The sequence below is a fragment of the Phyllobates terribilis genome, unplaced genomic scaffold (genome assembly GCF_046119375.1).
Source record: "Phyllobates terribilis strain yellow unplaced genomic scaffold, ASM4611937v1 Scaffold_3__8_contigs__length_932513732, whole genome shotgun sequence".
NCBI classification, from domain to species: domain Eukaryota; kingdom Metazoa; phylum Chordata; class Amphibia; order Anura; family Dendrobatidae; genus Phyllobates; species Phyllobates terribilis.
This window is the reverse complement of record NW_027362763.1, coordinates 724,341,477-724,358,748: the sequence shown is the minus strand read 5'-3', so window position 1 is coordinate 724,358,748 and position 17,272 is coordinate 724,341,477. Positions and strand designations below refer to the sequence as shown.

Below are 17,272 nucleotides of genomic sequence, written 5' to 3'. Positions count from 1 at the left end.
ATGATGCAGCTTTGCTTAGTCTTCTTGAATAGAAAACTGTCTCCATGGTAACAGACTACAAACAATACCCATGTAGTCTGATCCTGCAGTCATGCTCCCACCTGTCTCCTTTTTTTTGCGATGGTATTTAGTCAGTAAGCTACAAAAAAGTAGAAGGCAGATGAAAGAGATTATGACTAGTGTTGAGCGCAAGTGCTGTTTACTCAAGTTTGCCGAGGGTGCTCGAATATGCACCGAGTATCGCGGGTGCATGCGGGGATTGCCTGACTAACTCGGGCAATCCCCTCCTGTTTTGTGGCTGCGAAACATGCGGCCGCGGGGACTCGAACATATCACTTGAACACCCGCGATACTCAGTGCGTACCCGAGCACCCTAGGCAAACTGTAATAACGAGACTTGCGCTCATCAGACTACACAAGATTTGTGTGTAGTCTGTAGCCATGGAGACACCAAGTTCTGCTTGAGAGCTGTAGATAGAAAACGGTAGGACATGCTTAGACTGTTTGCAAAGTTGTTTCATATTTTACAGAGCAATAAAAATGGATATAAATGTGTACATGACCTTAAGGATGCATAAAAGAATAAGTATGTACTGGGAAAGTAAAAAAAAAAAAACCCTTAGAAAAAACTGGGGTCGCTGGGATTTTGTCCTTGTTCCTCAGATGCTAATTATTTCTGAGGTATTTGTTTTGGCGATTCCTTACAGTTCCCGGTTTGGATGTGAGTGGTGTACCACATAATTAGAAAAGCAATTGTTATGTAACGTGGTTGATTCACAGCCGCCATCTGCTGTAGAGATGTTTGTGCCAGCTCCTTGGCTTGGCTAAACGGGTGCGCTTTGCACTTCTCGCCCGGCCTTTGGTGTGATTTTTACACTCCTGTTTAATACAGTGCAAAGTTGTTAACAAATAGTTAATGGTAATCTTCCGCCTCATGAATGGATCTTGTTTTCCTAACTTTGACAGCTAGTGTTTATGGACTTTTTCCTCGATTCCCATTTTAGCAACTTTATGTCACGATGCAGAATAATTCCCGGCTGTTTCTAGGTATCGCTAACAGTGCTAAGCCTCTCCGTGGTTTTTCGAGACACTGTCTTTAGAAAAGCACAACCCAAAACCCTTGGCCAAATTCCAGATTTGGTTCTTCAGAGGTATTAACGGGATATTATTTGTAACTGGAAGACGCCAGATGACTTTTTACTTTGCTTTTTGGGCACTTTAACCCGTGATGCACAAAAATAATTCTAAATAATATATATTACTTGTGAATTTGTGTGTTGGCTAATAGTTGTTGGAAGAAGATTATAGCATGAACTCTACCTGAGGGTGGAGTGGAGATACTTCTGATATGGTCAGATTGTGCATTAACCAGGGACTTATCTCCTGAGATTCACTCACATTTGGCCAGCTGATTCAAGTTAAAGGGGTATTCCGAAGTCCAAGATCATATCCCAATATGTAGTATGTGTAATAATAATATTAGCAAATACGTCCAATTAGAAATCTAGTATAGTTCCTCTGATTTGCTATGTGCAGGGCATTGCAGTAGCTTAGGTATCCATGGTTGCGACCAGTAACAGCTAAGTAACTGTCACTATATGAGTGGTTGTAACCATGGATACCTAACCTTAAGCTGCAAAGCTTATCAGAAGAACTATACTACATTTCTAATTGGAGGTATTTGCTAATAGTATTACTATTACACCTACTACATATTAGGATAGGATCTTGGAGTAGGGAATACACCTTTAAGCCCCCCATACACATGAGACTAATGTTAGCTGAGCCCACTAATACTGATGGGGTTCAGCCAACTGTCTAATCTATATGGGGACTCCTGACAGCTGATTGTTGAGGTAGATCAGGATCCAGCATGTCCGATTTTGGACTGACGATCCTTTTGGTCTTTCTGAGATGATCCGTCATGAGAAATGTCAGGTTGCAGCTCTCTCATAGAGAAGACATAAGGGTTTGGCTGAACAAGGGAGAACCGCCTGAGATGACTGATCGATTGGCCAAAGCATTGTTTGGCCAGCAGTCATCTCATGTGTATGGTGGGCTTTAGTCTCAACAATTTTGGCCGAAATTGAAACCGCCCCAGGTACAATGAGGAAGGGGTTAGACTTAAAAAAAACAAAAACCTTTATACTCATCTTTCTTGCCCTCTTCTTACATCACTTCCACCAAAGCCCTCTGAGCAACTTTCTGTTCTTCCTCCATGTAGGCATCTGAGGTCAATCTGAGGCTTGGGATTGGCCTTAGACTTCACAGGGTGGTGTTGAGGGCGATGCGTGTCACCCCTACAGAAAATAGGTGCAGAGGATCAGAGTATTTCGGGCTTCCTGACACCGCAACACATCAGCTTAATTAAGCAGACAACAGCGCCACTCTTGTCTATGGGCTGTGTTAGGTATTGCAGCATTTTTCAATTTCTGTAAATGGGGCTGAGTTGCAGTATATGTATAAGGGTACGTGCACACACACACAAAAAAAGCACTTAAAAGATGCTAAAAAGAATAAACATGTATACTGCAATATCATAAGGACTCGCTGTTCATATGTTAAGTCTTTTTGAGCTTCTTTTTAGCGCTTCAGGCTTTGAAAGCTGCAAAGCAGTAAAAAGAAGTGACCTGGACCATTGTTCAAAAGTGAATTTACGCTCCTACTTTTAATTTTACAGCATCTTATATTTTGGACTTCTTATGTTTAAAGACGTGTAGGTGAATTTAATATCGTTAGGGTTAGATTAGAACAATAGCATAACGCCATAAAAAGAAAGTCTTCATATTCTGAATCCATGCCAAGTGTTCTCGAGATATTACTTTTATTTCATGTGGCCTAAGAAAATACAAAGTCTATTAATTATGCCCTGTCTAAGCTCACTGTAATCTGCCAAGATCCCCCAGCTCGCTGCCACAGTAAAAATACACAACTTGTCTAAAAGCATTTCTGCCATAGATCAGCCACCTGCAACCATTCTGCCCAGAGCCGAGGTGCTATAAGGACAAAACATGTCAGAAAGTTTCCATGTACATTAACATTGATGATTAGAAAAGTCTGCAAAAGTCTTATGTAAACACGATTAAGCTTCTAACATTTACTGTTTATCATAAAAGTGAATATTTGACCTTGAATACAAAGTATTTTTAATTTAAAAAAAGTTGTAATTCTGTGCTAATCAATTTCCTAATATATCTTGAAGAGGACCTGTCACTTTCCGTTAATATGATTTTTTTTTTTACCCTATCTAAATGCCGCTGTTCTCCCGAATCCGGCGTTGTTTTTCTTTTGTTCTTGCTCCTCTCCATTCTTGAGATATGACCCTTTCTTCCCTGTATATAAACCTAGTTTTTACAGCCAAGTAGGCGTGGTCCTCAAAAAGACCTCTATAGAAAAGAGTTAAGGCACACGCCCACTTAGTTAAAAAGACTGGATTTACATACAGGGAAAAGAAGGTTATATGTCGGAACGGAGAGGGGCAGGAACAAAAGAAAGACCACGCCGGATTCAGGAGAACAGCGGCATTTACACCAGATAAAAATGACATATTCATGGTAAGTTGCAGGCCTGTTAAAGTTTTCTTTTTTGGGTAGGAAGCTCCAAAACCTCATCAAAGACATCGATGGAAAAAGAAAGGTTCACCGTAATGTAATGTCATAATTAGAAATGTTCCTGTAGCCTTGCCCATTTTCCAGGCCACATCCCATCTTTGCCCACATCCCATTTACAGTCTCCTGAGGCTATGAACAAACAGGGTTTTTCGAGGAGTTTTTGGAGAAGAAACGGAGCAGAAACTGAGTGGAAACTCTCCAAACCCTCCTCCAAATCTCAAAACTCCTCAAAAATGTAGACTTTCTCCTCCAAAAAGACTCCGTCTGCACATAGCCAAAGGCCCCATTCAGACATCACTTTTTTAAATAAGTGTTATGACTGTGTTTTTCACTGATAGAAAACGAACCCATTATAATCTATAGAGCTGGACCATGTGTCCGCCAAAAAATTACATGGATGACACTCAAACCACTTTGTCTGAGTCTGAATGATGCCTAAATTTGCGTTTAGATCTCCTGGGAGCACTTGCTTTCTGGAGGTACTATGAGGCTAATGCGGCGCCAGGAAAATTTACCAAATCTTCCTGGGGTGTGCGAGGTCTTACAATATTCTGGGAGCCTTTGTATGATCTGAGAAAGTTGGCTTGTGTGCCCACAGATATTACTTATTTATCGGGCAATTATTTGTCTGACATCTGTCAGCTCAGTCTTTCCCTTTCCATCATACTTGCCCAGGAAAGTTTCCAACTCTAAGGCTATGTGCACACGGAGTCTTTTTGCTGATTTTTTGTTGCAAAAAAAGGAGCAGAAACTCCCACGTTTTTGAGGAGTTTTGCATTTTTGGACTAGAATTAGTTTTTTCCACTAATAGCCTAAAAACTCAGCAAAAAATCTACGTTTGCAAATAGCCTAAGTGTATGCGCATACAATGTCTTTTTCAGCTGCATTCTGGACAGAAACTCTCCAAATCCTCATCAAAAACTCAAAGCTCCGAAAAACTTGGAATTTCCACTCAGTTTTTGGCTTCATAAACTCAGCAAAATAAGACTAAGTGGACACGGTGACTTTTTACAAGCAAATTCCACATAGAATTCGTCTGAAAAATCACTGCAAAAGCGCCACATAAAATGAACACAATGCACAGCAATGTCAAAACGACATTGCTGTGCACATGTTCTGTCTTATGTCACTTCTTTTAACTTCTTCAGGGTTCGGAAATCGTTAAGTGGTTAACAGAAATGACATGCTCATTGTTTAGGGTGGCTTCCCTTTCCTCTACCCAGTATAGAGCAAAAGAAGGTGGCAGCTGACCAGCCGCAGGAACAACAGCAAAGCTACCGGCAAAGCCGCTTTTGGTAAACGACCATTGGCATTTTCCTGAATCAGTTTTGCCTAGGAAAACTCACCAGCTGCGCCGGCGTCTAATAGACACCGTGTGAACACAGCACTGATTTAGACTTCTTGGCCTCTTATAAGGCTAAGAATGCTGCGTGACAACCATTGTAGGATTTGTAATTCAGGCCATATCGGTTGTCAGTCAGGTTTCCCAGAAACAGGACTTTTTTTATTGCATGTTTTTATGTCTGTTTGTTTTTATAAATCCTTTAAAAAAAAGTGTCTTAAAATGATTTAAACAATATTTTGGACCTTCTTGGCCACACGGAGCTCATTTGGCGCCATCCCAGTTACCTAATGGAACATTTGGCAGCTGCCGAGATTTCAGAGTAGGTAGAGGTCGATGATGCTTGTCGGTCTGAGTTTTGATCATATGAAAGTGCCGTGTGTCTTTTATAGTTTATTATAGGAGATTAATGATCCCACCTGGCTTCATAGCACTTCAGCGGGAACTGCTGAAATAAATGTCACTGAGTGTATACTCGAGCCCTGGATTACCAAGTAGCAGGATAGATTCTCTTAATATTGGGGCATGTATAAAAAAATTTGAATTCCTGAATGCTAAAATTGTTTGTAATTTTTCTTTTTAGGGTTTCTTGTAAAAAAACTGTAAAAACTATATCAGTCACTATGCTTCTCAGGTTCACCATTAATTCAAGTATTTCCTTGTCCTAAATTATTTTTAACAGTGTTTATATGCATAAGAAGTGTGGTTTGCACGTGGCTTTAAAGGGAATCTGTCAGCAGGTTGTTTTATATGTAATCCGAGAGAAGCATGATGTAGGGGCTTAGACCTTGTATCTTACTAGGCCATGTGTTGCCGTTTCAATACAATAAGTGTTTTATCATCAGGATATTATCACTACATGACTAGGTGTCTGTCAACTGCTTTATGTAAGCCTGCACCACCACTGATCAGCAGCATTCTGTCAATACAGAGTCTACAGTGAAAGCTGCCAGTCAGTGGTGTAGACGGTTATACACAGCTCTGCATTCAGAGAACTGCTTGATCTGCAGTAGAGAAAACAGTGATTGAATCAAAATGACAACATGTACACCAGCAAGAGAAACTTCACTGGAATCAGGGTGTTACACTCCGGTCTGGACTCTGCTCCCTACACCCCAGTCTGCTAAACTTTCTTGTGCTCCACGTTGGGCTTTGCAAGTAGCCTGGCGTGCTCCCATGTGATCATCTATCCAGACCTATATCCGGCCCACCAAGACACACGCTGTGTCTTGGTAATAAGACTTTTCTAGTTGCTCCGGAGTTCTGTCTGCTACCTCTTCCCAGACTTCCAGGACTTCTGCTACTTGTCTGCCTGCGGCTTCCAGGATGCCTCCTGTCCGCCTCTGGCTTCCAGGACCTCTGGTACCTGCTCCCGGTTTTCCAGGACCTCTGCTACCTGTTACTCGTCTTCCATGACCTCTGCTACCTGCCTGTGGTCTCCTGGATGTCTCTGGTCTGCCTGCGGCTTTCAATGCTTCTGCTCCCTGCGTGCAGTTTCCAGTACCTCTGCTGCCTGTCTATGGTCTTCAGGACATCCCCAGTCTATCTGCAGTTTCCAGTACCTCTTCTACCTGTCTGCGCTCTCCTGGATGTCTCCGGTCTGTTTGCAGTTTCTAGTGCCTCTGCTACCTGTTTGCAGTTTCCAGTACCTCTGCTACCTGTTTCCTGCATGCTTGATCTGCCTACTGCACCGACGCCCGTGTGCCAACCAGACTTTGGGCTTCAAGGATTCACCTCAGCTAGTGAGCCTGACACAAGGTCTCACATGCTGCTCTCAGATAATATAGCAAAAACCTTTGGACTGATCCCTTTTAATAGTTCAAGTATTTTGACCCTATAGATTCCTGAGATGTAAATAAAAATATAACTTATGAGCCTGGCCTCAATCAAGAAAACAGACAAATATATAGATTTTAGAAAAAAAGGTATTCCAACTCTTTAATAATAGTTAAAGGGTTATTTCCTCTCAACCCACCCACTCCCACAAAAAAAATTAATGAAAGAAAAAACACAGGACAGGGGATAACTTGCTGATCTCTGCTGGGCCTCCAGCCGCTGTGACACTTTGCCCCATGGCTCTGGAACAATAAAAACTGTGGTCTGAATGGACCTGAGGTGCACATGTTCGGCCACCAATGGAGCTTTGTCTTCTCTCTCCTATCTTCTTTGATTTCCTCCTGCTTTGCCGTTCTTCACTAGGCCCATCGCCATCACTTGGGACACGATGGACATCATTGGCCTTGATTCCTTAATTGTGCCTCAGGTAATGGCATGAGCTTCGTGAAGAATGGAGATACCAGAGACCCGGAAACAGAAGAAGTGAGAGGAGCTGTTTGGAGGACCAGTGTTGGTAGAATAGGTAAGAAGAGGACTGAGGAGCAGATTCTATTTTTAACAAATTTATTAGCTGCTTATCCAATTTATCAGCTGAATTTGAGTTACTTTGCCTAATTCTAATTTCGGCAGATTTGCTCATCTCTACAAGACACAAGACACCCCTCCAATCTATCCTAAATTCTGCTGCCCAACTAATCCACCTGTCCCCCCGCTATTCCCCGGCCTCTCCTCTCTGTCAGTCCCTTCACTGGCTCCCTATTGCCCAGAGACTCCAGTTCAAAACCCTAACCATGGCATACAAAGCCATCCACAACCTGTCTCCTCCATATATCTCTGACCTAGTCTCCCGCTACATACCCGCACGCAACCTCCGATCCTCACAAGATCTCCTTCTCTACTCCCCTCTTATCTCCTCCTCCCACAATCGCATACGAGATTTCTCCAGTGCATCCGCCCTACTCTGGAACTCTCTACCCCAACGTATCAGACTCTCGCCTACCGTGGAAACCTTCAAAAGGAACCTGAAGACCCACCTCTTCCGACAAGCCTACAACCTGCAGTAACCACCGCTGCATGACCAGCTCTACCCTCACCTACTGTATCCTCCCCATCCCTTGTAGATTGTGAGCCCTCGCGGGCAGGGTCCTCGCTCCTCCTGTACCAGTCGCTGTCACGTTTTGTTTAAGATTATTGTAATTGTTTTTGCTATGTATACCCCTTTTTCACATGTAAAGCTCCATGGAATAAATGGCACTATAATATCAAATAATAATAATATGTAGATTTCAGAAAAGATGTATCCCAATCCTTTAAATAATAGACCTCATTAAGGCTATGTTCACATGTCCAGTTATCATCAGTTACTTTAGGCTTAGTGCCTAGATGCAGAAATGAAGCAGAAATTTTCCTGAGCATTTCTGCATCTCCTTGGCAGAAAAACACATGTGGTTTTTACATGCGTTTTTGACGCGTATTTGACGCGTTTTTGCATGCGTATTTGCCATGCGTTTTTCCAATGCATTGTATAGGCAAATACGCATGCATAGATGCACAAGAATTGGTCATGTCCGTATTTTTTTTGCGAGTAAAATCTGCGCAGAAAAAGTCCTGACCATGTGCACAGAACTTGCAGAATGTCATAGGAAGTCATGGGATAAGGTATGCAATGCGTTTCTGGAGCGTTTACGCGCTGCAAATACACACCAAAAAACGCACCAAAAACGCATCGTGGGCACACAGCCTAAGACGTCACGGATGATAAAACATTCATAGATTTAGCTTAACATTTCTGCTGGAGCCGTTCTAGCTGATGATTACTAGACATGTGAACGAAGCCTTATTTGTCAGTGTCAGTATTAGAAGCTCCACTGTACTGAGACAAGCCGTTGTGTAACGTACGGCTCCCCATAACATCATTAAGGGTCTCCCACGTGGCAATGCTCATGTTAAGCTAAATCTATGATTGTTTTATCATCTGTGACACCTGAAGTAACTGGCTCCATTTATGCCGGGGGTTTTGTATGCTGTCTAATCTGAATTAATCAAAGCATAGGTGATTACAAAGGGATGCTGTACACTCTTTCAACTGCCGTAATTAGAATTTCACTAACTGATCCACATACAACTGGCAGCCGGAGACTCGCTTTGATGCTGTAACATTGTGTAAATTTTTATTAATCACTTTCAAGTGCTCGAAGCTTTTATAGAGGAAGCACAGAAATACATTGTGTTTCAAAAGTGCCCTAATGATTTTCTCTTTCTTCGTACTGAATTTTAATGATATTCATAGCAAAGAAATAATGGAGGATTGAACTGTTCATTTTCTATCCAGCTGTGTTTTTCTGATTTTTTGCAAGTGGCAAAAATTGACCATTGTTTAATATGCCAAGTAACTTTCTACCAATGAAAGTCATTGCACGCCAGCAAGTTACAGAAATGGAGAACTGCAATGAACCGGCACCACTACCGCCAACTCTACAAGTCAATTCGCATATATTAATATTGTATCCGTCACAGCAAATAAAGTGAATAGTATAGATCACATAAAAGAAGGTACCAATGTGAGTATGCTTAAAGGTCAATGGCATACTGGAAAGAAAAAGTTCTGGCATCTTTAACTAAATAAACATATTTGGATAGTAATCAAATATCCACCACAGACCACCAATATGCAACCCACAATGTAGACCTGTAGAAGGGAGAGAGTCGCGGACCCATTTGGTTACAGAAATGGTACATTTTCTGTAGAAACGGGACTGTAGGGATGTTATTTAGATTTCTAACAATTAGTAGATAATTGCAAATGAACAGGATATCTTTTATCATAAAAAAGAACTACGGTAAATAAATTGCTTTTATTGATCTATTCTAAAGATAAAATAGGCAGCACTCAAGTGCAAGATGCAAAAAGTGACCCATATACAGGTGCGTCTCACTAAATTAGAATATCATCAAAAAGTTAATTTATTTCAGTTCTTCAATACAAAAAGTGAAACTCATATATTATATAGAGTCATTACACACAGAGTGATGTATTTCAAGTGTTTATTTCTGTTAATATTGATGATTATGGCTTATAGCCAATGAAAACACAAAAGTCATTATCTCAGTAAATTAGAATACTTTACAACAACAGCTTGAAAAATGTTTTTAAAATCTGAAATGTATGTTCAGTAAATGCCCTCAATACTTGGTCGGGCTCCTTTTGCATCAATTGCTGCATCAATGTGGCGTGGCATGGAGGCGATCAGCCTGTGGCACTGCTGAGGTGTTATGGAAGCCCAGGTCGCTTTGATAGCAGCCTTCAGCTCGTCTGCATTGTTGGGTCTGGGGTCTCTCATCTTCCTCTTGACAATACCCCATAGATATTTCATTCTCCAGCAGGACTTGGCCCCTGTCCACACTGCCAAAAGTACCAATACCTGGTTTACAAACAACAGTATCACTGTGCTTGATTGGCAGCAAACTCGCCTGACCTTAACCCCATAGAGAATCTATAGAGAATCTATGGGGTATTGTCCAGAATAAGATGAGAGACACCAGACCCAATAATGCAGACTCCCATCACCTGTGAGTGATATTATTGAGAAGTGGAAGGAACCGCAGCAACTCAGCCACGAAGTGGAGAACACAAAGTTACAGAGTGGGGGACCGAGTGCTGAGGAACAGAGGGCAGAAAAATCACCAACGCTTTGCTGACTCCATAACTGCAGAGTCCACAAGCCTTACATCACTAAGCACAATATCTGTGTCGTATGGAGTGATGTAAAGCCACCACCACTGGACTCTGAAACAGTGGAAACATGTTTTGTGTATAGTGACAGATCACACTATTCTATCTTGCATCTGATGGACGAGTCTTGGTTTGGTGAATGGCAGGAGAACGTTACCCGCCTGACTGCATTGTTCCAACTGGAAGGTTTGGTGGAGGAGGATAATGCTGTGGGAATGTTTTTCAGTTTTAGTGAAGGGAAATCTGAATGCTTCAGCATACAAGACATTTTGGACAATTGTAGGAACTTTGCAGGAACAGCTAGGGGAAGGCCCTTTTCTGCTCCCATGACTGTGCCCAGTGCACAAAGCAAAATCCATAACGACATGTTGTGAGTATTTGGTGTGGAAGAACATGACCGGCTGTACAGAGACCTGACCTCAACCCCAGCCAACACCTTTGGGATGAATTAGAATGGAGATTGTCTGACCTCACAAATGCACTTATTGGTTACTGGGCAAACATTCCCATCCTCACACTTCAAAGGGAAGATCTTTTTAATCATCATGCACTTATCAGAACACAGAGCCTGGTTGGTGACACACAGAGTCCCTATGATTCCATATAACTAGAGCACACATGTCAAACTCTGGCCCTTGGACCACATCTGAGTGAGTATATTTGGCCCGCGATGCCAGACGGTGCCATTATTCTGTATTGAGGAGTATGTGGCCCATTATACTGAATGGAGCACTATGTGAGGCCATTATTCTGTATGGAGGACTATGGGGGCCATTATTCTGTATGGAATCATAGAATCATAGAATCATAGAATGGTAGAGTTGGAAGGGACCTCCTGGGTCATCTGGTCCAACCCCCTGCTCAAAGCAGGAGTCACTAAATCATCTCAGACAGATGTCTGTCCAGCCTCTGTTTGAAGACGTCCATTGAAGGGGAACTCACCACCTCTCGTGGCAGCCTGTTCCACTCATTAATCACCCTAACTGTCAAAAAGTTTTTTCTAATATCTAATCTGTGTCTCCTCCCATTTAGTTTCATCCCATTGCTTCTAGTCTTTCCCTGTGCAAATGAGAATAAAGATGATCCTTCTACACTGTGACAGCCCTTGACATATTTGTAGACAGCTATTAAGTCTCCTCTCAGTCTTCTTTTTTGCAAGCTAAACATTCCCAAATCCTGCAACCGTTTCTCATAGGACATGGTTTGCAGACCAGTCACCATTCTGGTCGCTCTTCTCTGAACTTGTTCCAGTTTGTCTGTCTTTTTTAAAATGTGGTGCCCAAAACTGTACACAGTGTTCCAGATGAGGTCTGACCAAAGAGGAGTAAAGTCCGATAATGACTTCACGTGATCTAGACTGTATGCTTCTGTTAATACATCCCAGAATTGTATTTGCCTTTTTTGCTGCTGCATCACACTGTTGACTCATGTTCAGTCTATGATCTATTAGTATACCTAAGTCTTTTTCACATGTACTGTTGCTTAGCTCTATTCCTCCCATTTTGTATATGCTTTTTTCATTTTTATTGCCCAGATGTAGTACTTTGCATTTTTCCCTGTTAAAAACCATTCTGTTGGTTGCAGCCCACTGCTCCAGTTTATTTAGGTCTTTTTGAATCCTCTCTCTCTCTTCTCTAGTATTAGCTATCCCTCCTAGCTTTGTGTCATCAGCAAATTTAATCAGTTTACCCTCAATTCCTTCATCTAAATCATTGATAAAGATGTTGAACAATACAGGTCCCAGGACAGAGCCCTGTGGTACCCCACTTGAGACATTCATCCAGCTGGATGTGAAGCCATTTACAACCACCCTTTGAGTCCGATCACTAAGCCAGTTATGAATCCACCTAACAGTTGCCTGGTCCATTGCATACTTGGTCATTTTTTCAATAAGGATGGTGTGAGATACTTTGTCAAATGCTTTGCTGAAGTCAAGATATACTATATCTACAGCATTTCCCTGATCCACCCAGTCAGTGATTCTGTCATAGAAGGAAATTAAGTTAGTCTGACATGACTTGTTAGTTACAAACCCATGCTGACTCTGGTTAATCACTTCATTCTTATCCATGTACTTACATACATGTTGTTTAATAATTTGTTCAAAGATCTTTCCTGGTATAGAAGTCAGACTCACCGGCCTATAGTTCCCTGGGTCCACCTTCTTCCCCTTTTTGAAGATAGGAACAACATTTGCTCTTCTCCAGTCTTCTGGGACTTCTCCTGTTTTCCAAGAATTTTCAAAGATTATGGAGAGTGGTTCTAAAATTTCTTCTACGATCTCCTTCAGTACTCTGGGGTGTAATTCATCTGGACCTGGAGACTTGAACTCATTTATGTTAGCTAAATATTCCCTCACAATCTTTCTGTTTACAGATAACCTGGATTCTTCTATTCCTTTAAAAGGACAGTGAAAATCAGTTGATGTTACATTTTCTTTCTGAGAGAAAACAGATGCAAAATAGGAATTAAAAAGTTCGGCCTTCTCAACATCCTCTCTTACCATTTCTCCATTTTCATCCTGTAAAAATCCTATAGCATCTTTGACTTTTCTTTTACTTTTGACATATCCCCAAAATCCTTTTTTATTGCTTTTGACATCTCTTGCAAGCCTTAATTCATTGTCAGCTTTAGCTAACCTGATACGTGCCCTGCAGGATCTGCAGACTGCATTATAATCTTCTTTAGATATGCCTCCCTCTTTCCATTTAATAAACATTTCTTTCTTTCTTTTTAGCATGTGTTTAAGTTCTGTGTTCATCCATCCTGGTTTCCTTAAATGCTTCCCATTCTTCCTACTTTTCGGGATTGTTAACGATTGTGCTTTGAGAATCTCATTTTTAAAAATTTCCCATCCTTCCTGGACATTTTTGTCCTTAAGGACATCCAGCCATTGGATCCCTCCTATTCTCTTTCGGAGTCTCTTAAAATCTGCCTTTCTAAAATCTAACCTTGAAGTTTGAGTCTTCACATGTCTTCCTCCTCTAGTTATCCAAAATTCTATAATAGCATGATCGCTGCCTCATAGGGTCCCAGCCACCTTTACCTCCTCAACCATTTCCTCCCTGTTTATAAGGATTAGATCCAAAGTAGCAGATCCCCTTGTTTTCTCCCCTACCTTTTAGAAGATAAAGTTGTCAGCAAGAGAGGATAAGAATTTGCTTGACCTGTTAGTTTTACTTGAGAGAGATTCCCAACAAATGTCTGGATAGTTGAAATCTCCCATGACCACTACGTCATATTTTTTGGAGAACTTGGTCATTTGATACATAAAGAGTTCATCCATATCTTCAGCTTGCCCAGGTGGCCTGTAGTAAATGCCTACAATGGTGTCCTTTCCGTTGTTCTCTCCTTGTATTCTTACCCAAACAGTTTCCACAGAACTCCCAGTCTCTGAAGCTTCAATCTCTGTGCAGATATACGCTTTTCTAACATAGAATGCGACACCTCCTCCTCGTTTATCAAGTCTGTTTCTTGCAAATAAGTTGTATCCTTTTAGCCTTTTATTCCAATCATGTGTATCGTCCCACCAAGTTTCAGTGATTCCAATGACATCATATTCCTTTTCCTGCGTTAGTAGTTCCAATTCTCCTTGTTTGTTGCCCATGCTTTGTGCATTTGTATAAAAACATTTTAGTTTGTGATTGGTTTCTCTTCCTCCCATATTTTTATTTAGATTTTTTTGTCTTTGTTCTTTCTTTCCACTTCCAGTAGCAGAGATCTCAATAGTATTTGTCAGCTGTATGGCTTTTTCTGGCCTTTTGCTTCCCTTCCCACATTGTTCTAGTTTAAAGCTCTCCTGATGAGTGCAGCAAGGCGACTTCCAAATACATGTTTTCCAGTCTTCGTAAGGTGCACCCCATCTCTAGCAAGTAATCCATCGTATAGGTAATTCATTCCGTGATCCAGAAATCCAAATCCTTGTTGACGGCACCATCGACGTAGCCAGTTGTTCACCTGTAGAATCTTATTCCACCTCATTGTTCCATGGTCATCCACTGGGAGGATGGATGAGAAGACCACCTGCGCTCCCAATTCTTTCACTTTCTTGCCTAAGACTATGGGGGCCATTATTCTGTATGAAGGACTATGGGGGCCCATTATTCTGTATGGAGGACTATGTGAGGCCCATTATTCTGTATGGAGAACTATGTGGGGCCCATTATCCTGTATGGAGGACTATGTGGGGCCCATTATTCTGTATGGAGGACTATGTGGAGCCATTATTCTGTATGGAGCACTATGTGGGGCCATTATTCTGTATGGAGGACTATGTGGGGCCCATTATTCTGTATGGAGGACTATGTGAGGCCCATTATTCTGTATGGAGGACTATGTGGGGACCATTATTCTGTATGGAAGACTATGTGGGGCCCATTATTCTGTATGGAGCACTATGTGGGGCCCATTATCCTGTATGGAGGACTATGTGAGGCCCATTATACTATATGGAGGACTATGTGGGGCCCATTATTCTGTATGGAGGACTATGTGGGGCCATTATTCTGTATGGAGGACTATGTGGGGCCATTATTCTGTATGGAGGACTATGTGAGGCCCATTATACTGTATGGAGGACTATGTGGGGCCCATTATTCTGTATGGAGGACTATGTGGGGCCATTATTCTGTATGGAGGACTATGTGGGGTCCATTATACTGTATGGAGGACTATGTGGGGTCATTATTCTATTCTGTACGGAGGACTATGTGAGGCCCATTATACTATATGGAGGACTATGTGGGGCCATTATTCTGTATGGGGGACTATGTGGGGCCATTATTCTGTATGGAGGACTATGTGGGGCCCATTATACTATATGGAAGACTATGTGGGGCCCATTATTCTGTATGGAGAACTATGTGGGGCCCATTATCCTGTATGGAGGACTATGTGAGGCCCATTATACTATATGGAGGACTATATGGGGCCCATTATTCTGTATGGAGGACTATGTGGGGCCATTATTCTGTATGGAGGACTATGTGGGGCCATTATTCTTTATGGAGGACTATGTGAGGCCCATTATACTGTATGGAGGACTATGTGGGGTCCATTATACTGTATGGAGGACTATGTGGGGTCATTATTCTATTCTGTACGGAGGACTATGTGAGGCCCATTATACTATATGGAGGACTATGTGGGGCCATTATTCTGTATGGGGGACTATGTGGGGCCATTATTCTGTATGGAGGACTATGTGAGGCCCATTATAATATATGGAAGACTATGTGGGGCCCATTATCCTGTATGGAGGACTATGTGGGGCCCATTATACTATATGGAGGACTATGCGGGGCCATTATTCTGTATGGGGGACTATGTGGGGCCATTATTCTGTATGGAGGACTATGTGGGGCCCATTATACTATATGGAGGACTATGTTGGGCCATTATACTATATGGAGGACTATGTGGTTCCATTATTCTGTATGGAGGACTATGTGGGGCCCATTATACTGTATGGAGGACTATGTGGGGCCCATTATACTATATGGAGGACTATGTGGGGCCCATTATACTATATGGAGGACTATGTGGGGCCATTATTCTGTATGGAGGACTATGTGGGCCATTATACTATATGGAGGAGTATGTGAGGCCATTATCCTGTATGGAGGACTATGTGTGGCCCATTATCCTGTATGGAGGACTATGTGGGGCCCATTATACTGTATGGAGGACTATGTGGGGCTCATTATTCTGTATGGAGGACTATGTGGGGCCCATTATCCTGTATGGAGGACTATGTGGGGCCCATTATCCTGTATGGAGGACTATGTGGGGCCCATTATACTGTATGGAGGACTATGTGGGGCTCATTATTCTGTATGGAGGACTATGTGGGGCCCATTATCCTGTGTGGAGGACTATATGGGGCCCATTATACTATATAGAGTACTATGTGGTGCCCATTATTCTGTATGGAGGACTATGTGGGGCCATTATTCTGTATGGAGGACTATGTGGGGCCCATTATTCTGTATGGAGGATTATGTGGGGGCCATTATACTATATGGAGGACTATGTGGGGCCACAATACTATATGGAGGACTATGTGGGGCCATTATACTGTATGGAGGACTATGTGGGGCCCATTATACTATATGGAGGACTATGTGGGGCCCATTATCCTGTATGGAGGGTTATGTGGGGCCCATTATACTATATGGAGGACTATATGGGGCCCATTATTCTGTATGGAGGACTATGTGGGGCCCATTATACTGTAGGGAGGACTATGTGGGGCCATTATACTATATTGAGCACAATGTGGGGTCCATTATACTATATGGAGGACTATGTGGGGCCCATTATACTATATGGAGCACAATGTGGGGTCCATTATACTATATGGAGGACTATGTGGGGCCCATTATACTATATGGAGTACAATGTGGGGTCCATTATACTATATGGAGCACTATGTGGGGCCCATTATACTGTATGGAGGACTATGTGGGGCCCATTATTCAGTATGGAGGACTATGTGGAGTCATTATACTGTATGGAGGACTATGTGGGGCCCATTATACTGTATGGAGGACTATGTGGGGCCCATTATTCAGTATGGAGGACTATGTGGAGTCATTATACTGTATGGAGGACTATGTGGGGCCATTATACTGTATGGAGGTTGGCCCTCTACTTTGTCCAACCTATTCATTTTGGCCCTCTGTGTATTTGAGTTTGACATCCTTGAACTAGAGGCACTCTGAGAGCAGCCATTCGGGGCCTCTGTACTGC

At 42.2% G+C, this 17,272-nt stretch overlaps 1 protein-coding gene across 1 annotated transcript in view; it reads left to right on the top strand.

The window, feature by feature from the left end:
- PRKCE (protein kinase C epsilon) overlaps positions 1-17,272 on the top strand; it is a 465,721-nt gene that overhangs the window by 151,962 nt on the left and 296,487 nt on the right. The gene's annotated exons all lie outside the window — the stretch shown is intronic.